At 38.3% G+C, this 12,671-nt stretch overlaps 1 long non-coding RNA gene across 2 annotated transcripts in view; it reads left to right on the top strand.

Annotated features, from left to right (window-relative positions):
• The first annotated feature begins 278 nt into the window (after positions 1 to 278).
• The window catches only part of LOC146431128 (uncharacterized), a 167,285-nt gene continuing 154,892 nt past the window's right edge, over positions 279 to 12,671 (top strand). For both annotated transcript variants that reach the window (XR_014854868.1, XR_014854869.1), the window contains exon 1: positions 279 to 532. This is a non-coding gene — a long non-coding RNA (uncharacterized LOC146431128). The remainder of the gene's footprint in view (positions 533 to 12,671) is intronic.

The raw sequence follows: 12,671 nt of genomic DNA, 5'->3' as shown, positions 1-12,671 counted from the left end.
AAGAAATTTCCAGCAACACTTTGTTGCACTGCTTCAGAGAGCACCACATTAATACCCTTGGAGGGGCAAACAAGCAGGCCACAGGTGTGTGGGGTCAGTGCGTTAGGAGCACACAGATGGGGTGAATTAAGCTGGAGGTTTGTCACAGGTGCTGTGAGTTAAACTGGAGGTTTGTCACAGGTGCTGCGAGTTGAGCTGGGAGGTTTGTTACTCACCAGCCAGGCCAGGGGCAATTAAGGCCCTCAGGTTTTGCCCTCAGGTGAGGAGGATTGGCTGTGGTGCCATTTGCCAGGTGTCCTCAGAAGGTGAGGGTAGCAGGTGGAGGAGAGGTTTGGCCCTGTGGGGCTGCTCTGCCTGCTTGCCCTGCCCCACCAACCTGCACACCAGCAGAGGCTCCTGGAGCCCATAGCTTGGGACTGGCGGGACATTCTGCCCCTGTGAGGCAGTGGGTGAGGAGAGGAATGGCCTGGAACAGTGCAGGAGTGCTGGAGCTCCTTCAAGGAAGAGGCCTTCTGAGCTCTCCCTGGCTCAGGTAAGGCAAAAAAAGACAAAACCCGATGGATTGAGTTGACTCGTTTGTATTTGGTTTGGTTTAAAAGGTGCTCTCAGGAAGTAAGCTGGCACTTTCCTGTGCTGGTTGGGTTTTTGATGCCCTGTTTCCAGGTGTGTGGGGCCATCTGAGCTGTGGGAGGGTGGTCAGCACCTCCCAGCCTGGCTGAGGGAGAGGAGAGCACCAACAGGCTCCTCTGGGCTGCAGCTCTGCCTGACCTGGGCAGTTTTAATTGTGGTTTTGGTAGTTCCTGGTTTATTTTTGAGCCATTCAGGGAGAAATGCTGAAATAGAGATGCTGAGTTTGGAAAGGAAGGGAGGAGCTGTAGCCTTTCTTCAGGGGAAGCACTTTCCAGCTATAGTCTGTGAGCAGGCTTTGGTAGGCAGCCCTTGATGGCCGTCTCTCCCCTGTGAAGAGAGGCCTTACTAGTTCTACATATCTCACGGTGGGGGTTTTTTGGTGAGTTTTTTTTTTGGTTTTTTTTTTTTAATTTCATTTTTAAACCTTTTTAGTTAATAAACCTTGTAGGTGACCTGAAGAAAAGACAGATTTTGTGGGTAGTTTTTTTAGTCATACAATGTATGCATAGAAGAGAATAAATATAATTATAAAACAGTAGGGTATAAAGGACTTTGCTGATTTCCCAAAATATTCTTTATAGTCTCCAAGAGCAAATACAAGCATCTGCTTTATTCAGTGCAGGGAGGCATCTGTGAGTTTCATCAGAAATGCAAACATATATTCATAGAATGTTTGGTGGCTGAAGTGGAGTTTTTATCTATTAAGCTTCAGATTTAAAGCGTTTTTGCTGTTATGTATTCTTTCCTAACCTAATTAGTAAACACTCCTGATGTTTGACATGTTTTAAGTGGCCTGGAAGCTGGAAAACAAAGCTCCTAAATGGTGGTGTGGTTGGTAAAGGACTGAATTCTTCTGACATATTCAAACTGAAAATACTTGAATTGTAAGGAGCTGAGCATTTGGAAATTGACACAATTCCATGAAGTTTTAATAGTAGAACAGCCAGGTGTTGTACTTTAATCACACTAGAAGAAACAGCTGATGTACAGTGCAACAGTAATAATTCCAAGCTAAAAGCCTACAAATAATCTAGCTGCAAATTATATTGTCAAGAGAATCAAAATACTTTGTAATATATTCTAATACATATTAATTTGAGAGCCCTATAGGGGACAGTCTGGTTATGAATACACAGAGGAACAGATGTGATAGCATATGGTTTACCAACTTGTATTTATGTTAATTCTATGTAAATAGGATTTTAATAAGGTAACATTAGTCTATAGCTTCATTTTCCTACTATATCTTTCTTCTTTGAAGATGATAATGGAATTATCTAAATTGGGGTCTAGGATCATGGAAAAGGTTAGTGGAAAGAGACCATTTTATACAAGACATAAAAGGAGATAAAGTATCACTTTTTGAGCACTTCATCATCATTTAAGCTTTCAGTGAAGAAGTTTGAATTATTTTATTCACCAATTGTACCATTTCTAAAACCACTGCTTGATAACTACTCTTACCATTTTTAGATTCTTACCTATTTTGTGTTGATTTTTGGTAGCTTGAACTTCCATTCAGCTGTCTTTGGGAAACTTGCAAAATTTTGTAAAATCTTAGAAAATTTCCAGCAATACCTTCCATTTGATGCCTATTGAACTTGCTATGCCACTCCTCTCTGGCTGTCAGTTGGAAAAGCTGTGAGTACATTTCTGACTTAGCTCAGGCTTCTTGGCAGCTTTCTCTGGGGCACAATTTTTTTAAATTGTGCTCCCAGGCACTGCTTGGAGCCATTTCAGTTTGTGATGAGAACAGAGTAAGCAATCTGTGTTCCTGCAAGCAGGTGAGGAAATAAAGTACTAATCAGCACTAGTGCTTCAGAGCACTTGGGAAAAATTTCTGCCTGCTATTAGGAGATTCTCGTTTAAACTATTGAATCAAACTTTTGTGCCACCTTCTGTTGAGCTGCACCATTATAGTTTGGAAAGTTCAGCTTTGTGTCTCTGGCCTAAAAAGCTCTAAGTTGCATTGCTTGGAACTTCCAGTTCATAACTTGAAAATAGAGGGAAAAAATTAGTTCTCTCCCCAATAGACAGAGCTATTGCTTTGTTCTTTCAAGAAAAAAAAATCTGAAACTTGTTTTCCATTTCTAATGAACAGGGAGCTTGGGGGGTGAGAAGTGGAAATGCAAAACTTGTTTAAACTTAAATGTGTAAGTGCAGCTTATAAAGGAATCTAGCAAAACTTTGTTGTGCATGTATGTCAGAAATATTTTGTTTGGGTTTATTTGGTTTCATTTTTCATCCAAGTTTAGGGAAGTTGTTTAAAATACCCCATGTGCTAGAGTTGTATGGCTATGTTTTGAATAAGTAAGTCAGTAGTAGGATTTGGATTTGTGACTATTTGAAAATACTACAATGAAAACTTACGGTACTTGGCTTTTCTGTTCTGTTCCTCAAGTCTTGGGTGTAATCAAGGACCCACACAAGTAATAGGTAATTCTTTTTTCCACATCTCTCTTTCTAGGGTCTTGTAAATGCACAGTAATCACAGAATGGGTATGGCTGGAAGGGTCCAACCTCCCTGCTCAAGCTCTAGGAAACAGTAAATATGCATTTGGGTAACGCTATGGAAAGAGCACTTGAGACAGGAGGCTATGAAAATACTTTGATTTTTTGATTGTCTAGACAGATAAGTAAATACCCTGGAAAAAATTCAAAACTGAACAAAACAATTTAAACAATTGAGGAGTTTTGTGTTGCTGTGTCTGTATTTATTATAAACTGTGCTTAATGTGGTCAGCAAGGAATATTTCCTCTCACCATGAGATACTTCTTTGCTCAGAGTAAGAAACACTGGAGATTCATAATACATCCAAAGTGAAAGGACAGTTTGTATCATCAGCAGCAGGGGGATATCAGATCATACATCTTTACCTGACAAGAGGTGGCAATTTAATCTGACAATTTCCCTGCCAATAAGGACAGCTTTAGGAGTTCAGCTGCCTTGGTAAAGATTTGACATGTCACTGAGGGATGTTGTGCACAAGCTAGACAATAAACTGGAACTTGCTAATGCAGTTTAGGGTTGCTGTGAAAATTTATTAGAAACCAGAGTCTGTAAAATTGCTGTACTCCAGAAATGTTTTCCTTCCCTGATGAATATATGTGATATTTAATGCATGAGACATGTTTAAAAACTTGTTTCCTGATCATGTAAAACAAATCTACATTAATGGCCATGAAATGGCACAGAATTCATTTAAAGCATGTGAGAATAAACAAAATGGGAGGGCTGCCTTCTGGAGCCAGAGGAGAAGCCTGCCTAAATTGAAGGTCTTATTGCTGAATTGATGTGTCCTGCCATGAAATCTTCATATGCCTGGAGAGGGATCTACAAGGCTTGTGGACTTTAGATGTATGCACAGCCCCAGGTGATATCTGAAGAACTCTTGCAGTTGGGCACCAAGCTCATGATAGGGATACTGGACCAAAGCTTGCAGACACCTTTCAGCAATCACTCCAAATGCCCTTTTAATTCTGTCAACTATCTGAACATGAAGGAAAAATAATTGTGTTTGTTTCACTAAAGTAAATAATTTTGATATCAAGTGAAAGAAATTTATTTAACATACAGCTGATGTCTTAAGTTTGATCTGGGGATTTTTGAGGTGTTTGGGATAAGGCGTTCCTAATCCCAAATGGTGAAACAGATCTCGTAGCAGTTCAGCACTCCAAGATGTGTTGACAAATGCCACCTGGAAGGATATTAGTTACGAACTCACAAAATTTGTGAGTTAAACTTCAGAATGTGAGAAGTGTGTTTAAAAAGACTGGAAAGAATTGATGGATCTGCCAGAGTGTGTTTTCAATCATAGAGCCTTTTTTTAATAATTTCCCTGTTAGCTCTTGATAACCCTTGCAGAAAGGCACATTTACCACACGTACCTTTCCTAATGTGGCTGTTTCTATAATTTCTTGAGGTCATCTTGAGGTTTCATGGTAACAGGAAAAGGTATCATTACTTGAAAATGTCATTGATTGCTGATGAAAGATGAATCATCCTACTCTTGCTGCACACTTTGACTTCAGCTGAGGTAGATGTCTGGGACAAACTGTCTATAATAGTGTTTGGATAGATTTTTTTAGTTGTCAATATTAAGGTGGGCTGCGATACCAAAATCCCGACTCTTCTCTCTAATGGCTACCTTCAGTCAAAAGGTGAGTAAATTAAATGACAGTCTGTTCCACCATGGATCTGACTTGGTACTTATCAAGGCTGGGAAAATCCCAAGAATGTTTCAAAGTTGATTTAGTTTGTCCTAATTTGTTCCTTTTATTCTCCTAGTACAGAGGGAATGTATTGATCTAAAAAGTTAATGAAAAACCTAAAAAAGGTCTCCAGAGAGTCCTTCCAATGGCTTTCAAACACATTACAACCAATTAGGAAACTGAGGTCACTGTGGGTGTCACTGGTGGCCAGAGCCAGTCTGACAGAGTGCAAGAGGGAGCTGTGCTCAGGGTGGAGTCACACCTTCCACCAGTCTTTGCTTTTTCTCAAGGTTCTCTGTAGCTGCAGTTGCTCACTAATTGCATGCTTTGGCTCTCCTTTTGGCATATTTCTGGCATGTGGTGACATCAGCATTCTAATTATGTTTTAATTAAGAATAATTCATGGACTTGAACAGCATGCCTTGGCAGCTGGGATCTAGTGGGGAAAGAGGCTTGAAAGAAGGGAATCCAGATATGTAGGCTAGTGTTTACAAGGGGACACTCTTTTAATAAAATTCCTTGGACAGCAACTTGTGTTTTGTAAGTGATAATAAAAGAGCAAAGGTCACTTTGGGAACCTGGGTTGTATGTAATTTTGTGATATTAGGCCTGATGACATAATTTTTTTCTCCTGACTCTTGAGATGGCTTCTATAATGCTGTAACAGGTTGACCATTGAACTGCAGAGACTGAGCCCTGTTCAAAGCCAATTCATGCTCAAAGGGGATTATATTTTAGTAATGAACAAGAATATCCTGCCTTGAGTGTAGTATAACTTTTAGAATATTCTCCAAATAGATGTGAAATTAAATGTAAAATCCAGGTAACATTTTTGTTTAAACAATTATTATAATAATAAGCTTAATACTGAAAGACTTCAGGATTTTGCTGAGAAGTCATGACTATAATTGTTTAGCAAATTATTTTGCGGGGGGCAGGCAGGGCATGTTTGTTCTACCAGAAAGTAGTGGCCTTTCTGGACAAGTCTTTGTCATGTTTATTGTTTGTGTACCTCTGTTCTTTGTCTGACAGAACTGCACTGTTGCACCAGTGCTGAACCTGCTGCAGCCCCCCAGCCTTGTATGCTTTTCTGCTGGAGGAGCTGGTGAGCTCCAGTGTGCAAGAGCAGCTTATCCAGAGCCACTCTGGAAAGTGTATTGCTCAAACTGTCTTATCCACCTTTGTGCTCTGTTTCTGCCCCCTGCTGCTTCAGGGGGATCAGCTGTGTGCTGCCAATTAGGCTCATCAGCATTGTCAATAACAGATGTGGAGCTCTTGGTAATCCCCTACCCTTGTTAGTGGACTGCACGGGCTTCTGGCTGTTTGTGGTGAGATTTAACCCTCATCCCCCATGGGGAGCCAAGTCACTCTGTCAAAGACCAGGAGTAATTTTGTTCTTTATTTTAAGGGTTCTTTTACCACTCTCTTAGTCCCAGTTGGTTTGATTAGACTCTGGTTTTGGCTGTGCATTCCAGCTTGGAGGAAAACATAATTAACTTCATCACAAATCAATATTAAAATGATATTTTAAGAACTCTGCTTCAAGCTAAAGGTAATTGCAAGAGGTTTCATTATCTGTCAAGTAGATTATTTGGACATGTTTTGAAATGCAAGCTGCAAGCAAAACTTTTCAGTTACCAGCCAGCATGCCATTACAGGGCAGACCTGGGAATGTGTTCATTAGACAGGATGCTCAAAGATTTCAGCCTTTGCACACTTACTGTCACTTTTGCTAGGGGCAACCCCTCAATGCGTGTTCTGTATGTATTCCAAGATGAGGAAACTTCAGTGCTTGTGCTGCAGTGACTCTGCTCCTCCCAGGGGAGTGATTCTGTTTAGGGAGAATGTAACACTTGGTGACTTCTGCAAACTAGTAGAAATCAAAGTGGTCTAGACAGTAAATTTGTTCGTGTGAAAATCTGTCTTGCTGAGGACAGTTGTCTTGAAAGAGCAAGTTCTAACTAATCTTAATATTTTTTGCCATCTTACTGACGGCAGGGGTTGTTGGTCTAAACACGCCAGTGAGCCTGTAGGTGAATAAGGAACCTACAGGTTTGTTCTCTGGGTGTTAAATAAGAGGGGGGACTGTCACAGCAGAGTACTTGTGTTTTCTCCTTGAGCTCAAGAATAAAATTGGAGGCCTGCCACACTGAGTCTGAATTACTGTCTAATGACTAATAGTGTTAAGATAAATATTTAGCATCTAAAGTTACTCTCTCATGAGCAACCTCTAAAGAGTGACACACCAAAGTATTTATGTATGTGATGTCATGGACCCTTGAAACTGTGAACCAAATAAGTAAACAAAATCTCAACTGGGTGTTTTGTGAGCCACTTGCTGGTCTGAGCAGCAGTCAGTGACAGGATAATGCTAGGGAGCCTCTACCTTTAGGTGCCAGTGACAATAAGTCAAGAACACAGAAAAGCATAGCACAAAATCGGAATTTAATTTCAAAAGGTGTATATATATATATGTGGGGTTTTTTTTTAAATTTGGCAGACTGTATGAGAACCCGAGGCACAATTTCTATGAGGAAGATGAATTGCAGTGCTAGAATAATACATACTGATCTGAAATGAGCTAAGAATATTTGACTTGTCTGAATTGCAGCATTGAACAGTGGTCTTGTGCTCACCAGTAACATTCTTGATGCATTTAACTATTGAGATTAAAGTGTATTCTGGTGTATTATAAGGTTTATAAGGTATTATAAGATTTACTTCACAACACCATGGCTGATGGATTATTGATTCATAAGAGTTTTAATCCTCTGGATATTGAGTAAATTATGAAGCCATTACAGTGATGTCAGTGCATTCCATCTCATTTGTCATTAGCAAGTTACAAATTATTTAACTTCAGTGCTTTGTCAGCAAAACTTTGTTGAAATTAGATTTGCACAAGTTAGTACCTACAACAAATTTTTGAAGTAAGTTATGAATCACTTGAAATGAGCTGTTATCAATTGATGAGTTCTTAGGAGTTCGTACTTGAATTTTGTCTGAGGGGAGACCAGGTTTTTTGGAAGGTAACTTGGAAGTGTTAATCTTAAAAGGAATTTAACATAGTATTCTGTACCAGGATGAGTTCATTCTCAATGATTATTTTCCTGTCTATTTTGCTGAGCCCATTGAGATCTGTGGGAAAGGCATTTCATGGAAAAATGTACACTGGGGTGACATGAATGTCAATTTATGTCACTGTGTAGATTGGCAGAACAGGAGAGTTTCTGGAGGATGTTAAGTAGAAACAAAAAGTGTCAACTGCATGTGGACTATGCAGATAAGCTTTGTAACCAGTCACATGGCCTTGCCTTAATTAGGATTAAATCACAATTGTTTCATAGCCCTGTGTGTTGACTTGTACTTTCTTTGTATGTCTGGAAAGTGGGTTTTCATTTACTCCTGCTATCAGTTCCTCACTTGATATCTTTGGGTTTCCCATGGCAACAGATTTCTTTGTAACTGAGCTAGTATCATTTTCTTGCTTTGGGTGTTTGTAGTGTTAGCTAAGGTATGAATACAGAGCCTCAAACAAACGGCTGGTAAAATACAGTTTTCAAGGAATTCTTTCTTTGAACCTTAACTGTCCTGGTGGTTGTTTTGGGTTTGTTTTTTGTCTCTTTTTTTTTGGTGGCTTTTTTTTTTTCCCAGTGTTCAGTTGTATGATTTCTTATCCATATAGTGCATGTAAATACTGCAAGGTTCGATAGCAAGAGTTTGTGTAAGCAAAATGTCTTTAGTGCTTGAGATCAGAACTGCTGTGGAAAGTTGAATGAAGAGCTCAACTTGGTGGCTTGTGTATTGCTTTTTATTTGACTTGTGGTCACGTAAACTCTTGGGAGAGACTGTGATGCTAATTACACAAAATATAACTCTATTCTTCTCTCTTCATAGAAATATCTAATTTTATTTTCAATTTTGTAGGTGGTTTCTGTGGAAAGGCCACTTCCCAATAAATTCAATTACTTTAAGATTAGCTATGTCCACAGCTGCTGTCCTCATAGAAGCATTTTTTTATCCTTGGGAATTACATTAACAAAATGGGAGATGCATCCTACAGAGCAGCAGGCTCTCTTCAAGAGACATGATGTTGACAGAAACATGTTGTAGCCAGGAATTAATCTTTCCTTTTCCTGATTGTTTTTAGTATGTATAATACCTCCCTCAGGCAACAGGAGTTAGTAGTTGCGCTGCTGCAGCTTCAAGCGTCCAAACCAATGGGATGTAAGGCTGAAACAACTCTCTGATAATTAACAACCAGTCAGAAATCAAAGAACAAATTCAACATTTCACTGCCATGGATTTCTGCCTTGATGAAACACACGTGCTTTTGATAGGAATTTCTTATTACTGTGACAATTGGAAATCTGGAACTTTATATGATTAGGAACAATTTGACTGTGGCGTAGACAGCTGCTTGAATCAAGTGATAGTTTGCTTACTCTAAGTGGCATGATTTACCAAGCTGATCTTTGTTCAGAAAGCCATAGGTGCCAGTAGTTCTCTGTTAATATTTGTTCAATGAAAAATAAATAGTTTTTAAAAATAAGAAAACCAACTATGCAAAAGCCCTTCATGTAATTTTTATTCTTAGCAGTAAAAAATAATGGCTCTGACAGAGCCAGAAGCAGATAATGATGAAATCACTTGGATGTATGTTACATGACACTGTGTTGCAGTTAGACAAATGCCAATTTTGTGCAGTTTTGCAGCCCTGAGTATTGCAAGATACAATATTGGCCATCCAGTCACTTGGTTTTTCTTCTGATCTCTTTTACCACAATCTTGACCCAGCACAGATAAGTCGCTAAGAGCGTGAAGTTGTGGTAGAGCTTCATTCTGAAAATGTGAACTTGTTCTCATTTTTGTGTCATACTCTGCCTTTATTCTGTCACTTGTAATGCAGATATTGGAAATCAATGAGTTGGACTGTACTTGTTTAAGTGCCAGGATATTTTCCCACTATTCCAGTCAATGTGCTGTAGCTCTGTGAGAAGTAACATCAAAGCACATTTTGGTACTTTATTATTTTCCACAAAGTTTAATGTTTGCTGCCCTGCATCTGTATTCCTTAAGCCTCTTACCTCTAACTTTTGATACATGAGAAATAGGAACCTATCATTTCAGTCAACTAGTTAGTTGTTAAGCAAGATGGATATCATTCAAGTAACTTTGTCAATATTGTTTTAACATTAAAAATGAAGGAATTGTAAAAAACCTGGTAGAGTAACAATCAACTGTAAGTGTAAAATGTGAAACCTAGGCTTAAAAATATTTATAAAACGTCATACCTGCTGGTTCAGATGGACAGTGCTTGCCACATGCTGGTTTCTGCACACACAGTGTGAATGGTGATGCAATGTGGATAAGATGAATTTTTGACGTGGCCTGGAATATTACCCATTTGTCCAAGAGCTAGTTAATTTGCTTTATCCTTTTATTTTTTTTTATTCTTGTTTAAATAATGATTTGCAAAAAGATGCATGAAGTTCCCAAACAAACCCACCAGTATGCATAACATTTTTCAGGCAGTAAGCACTGCCAGTGTTTGAAGGATGACATTATTGCAAATGGAACTAGCAATGGTTGAATTAGCACTGAGCAACTCTTACAGTTGCAAGGCATTTATTTTTCATCGGGATGCAAATTGGAAGGGCATTTCTTCATATGATCATTTTTTATAGTAGATATTAATAGCTATTAAGAATAAAACTTGAGTACAGCACAAAAGCTCTTATCAACTCTATTTTTAGGTAATATTGTATGATTGATAAAGCATGATATTGATAATTCATCACAATAAGAAAAAAGGTTAAAATCTTTAATAGATTTATTTTTCATCATGTATTGAATTATGAGAACTCAACATCATAAATCTTTGTTAGAGAGAGAGTATATTTCCTTTGCAGGTCTTCTGCAAAATTGTTAACATGTTAGAAAATTATTAAAAAGACTAGAAGAACAAAATGCTCGCCTTGAAAATTGTGTAATTGGACCCAGCTTGCTTAGGCTGCCAGTAAACTACTGCAGAACTAGGATTCTGTGTGGAGTCTGGTTTTAAAAATGTGTAGTTGCAAGGAGAAGGCTTCTTTCTAAGCACCTGTGTAAAATTTTCCATTCACAAGGATTTTAATCAACCATTCTCTAGGTAGTGGTCAATCATGTTTAAAGAATATTTAAGGAACAGTTGCCTTTTGACCATAAAATCATGTTCAATTTTGCTTAGGTAAAAGGTTTTGGGCAAACTGAAACACTTTCCTTCCAAGTTTGAAGATGGAGCTCTGTATTACAGCCCTTAAACTGTACAACAGATGCTGCATTTCTCATACTGCTCTTGTCTTGAGTATAATAACAAAAGAAAGAACTTGGAGGTTTTTTTGTTTTATTATCCTGTAACAGATCCAAGAAATGCACATTTAAGTATGTCCAACCACTTAGAGAAACCATTTCCATTATTTTATGCAGATTTTCACACACCTTTTTTGCCTCTTAAATATGGAGCACTTCTTTCTCAAGCAGCAGGAAGCTTTATAGTGTTTTGCACCAGTCATTTTAGTGTTATCATAAAACCTCCTTTCCCCTTACACCTATAAAACTCATAATTTGCTGCGAGGTCAGTGGAGCCGTTTGTAATATTGTTTTAGGTTTAGTCTTTACCAGGAGCCCAATGGGCAGATTTACTCTGGAAAATGAGACTATAGGTTGAATGGGAATTTTTTGAGAGTTTGCTACAGGGAAAAAAGTTTTTGCTGTTGCATGGATTTCTACTTGATACTATGTTTACCAAGTAATCAGTTTTTTTTTTTTTAATTGTTTATTAGTGCATCATCAAAGCTATATTTTAAAGCAGAAAAATTACAGTAATTGACATGCAATTTAATCCTTTGTAACTTTGTTTATATGAAGAGCTATAATTTATAAAAAAGTTTGAGAAATGCTTTTTGAGGTGTCTGAGATGCAGATTTACAAAATGCTCAGGCCTAGATGATGTACCTTGATGTTCATTTCAGAGTAAAAAACTTTGGTTAGAAATAAACTGAGAGACTCTTATACCTGGGAATCTGAAATTAATTTGGTGCATTAGTTAATTCTAGCTTAAGCTTCAAATTGAAATATCAGAAATGTGGTAATTGTATTTGCAGATTAGCATTGTGTTTTTCTGCTTTCCATGATACATGGGCAGCTGTCATTGCTAATCTCAGGGAAATGCAATCAGAGAGAGTTTTATTTCTTTTATTTACAGCACTTGCAGCTTTTTTTGATATTGTAACAAAAGCCTTATGAAGCCTTTTGTCTCTGGATCTCAGAACTATATAGATGATGACCTACCCTTGAACTATAGCTATGCAATGTTTTTCAATGGTGAAAGGCTCTCTATTGTAAATGAGTAAACCAACTGAGTTTGTTTTGACATTTATGAAAGGCGGGAGGGAGAAAGCACAGCTTGGTTCCATTAAAAATGACAATTCTGTTGTAAGTATTGGTTTTTAATAGACTTGTGAATTAAAGCTCAACTCTGCACTGAAAGCTGTCCCTTAATGCAGGCTGATTGCAAGAATGCAGTTCTGGCAGTGAATTGTGGGGGGACAAGCAGAGGCAGAGCTCCTTCAGGGTCCCTTCAGCGCTGCAATGTGCCTCCCATGAGAGGGACCACAGTGCCTTCACTTCAGTATGTTCTTTGATATCTGCATATGTATTCTGATGAATAATATCTTTGACTTGCTATGTTTGGGGTAACAGGCTCAGCTGAGTCATATCATTACTGAAATAAGTTTTACATTAATTGCTGTTTGGGTCCTTAAATTGATTATGTGCTCTGACAGCTT

Source organism: Lichenostomus cassidix, chromosome 13 (genome assembly GCF_008360975.1).
Source record: "Lichenostomus cassidix isolate B80296 chromosome 13, HeHo_3.0, whole genome shotgun sequence".
Classification (NCBI taxonomy): Eukaryota; Metazoa; Chordata; class Aves; order Passeriformes; family Meliphagidae; genus Lichenostomus; species Lichenostomus cassidix.
This window is presented reverse-complemented; position numbering and strand designations above follow the sequence as displayed.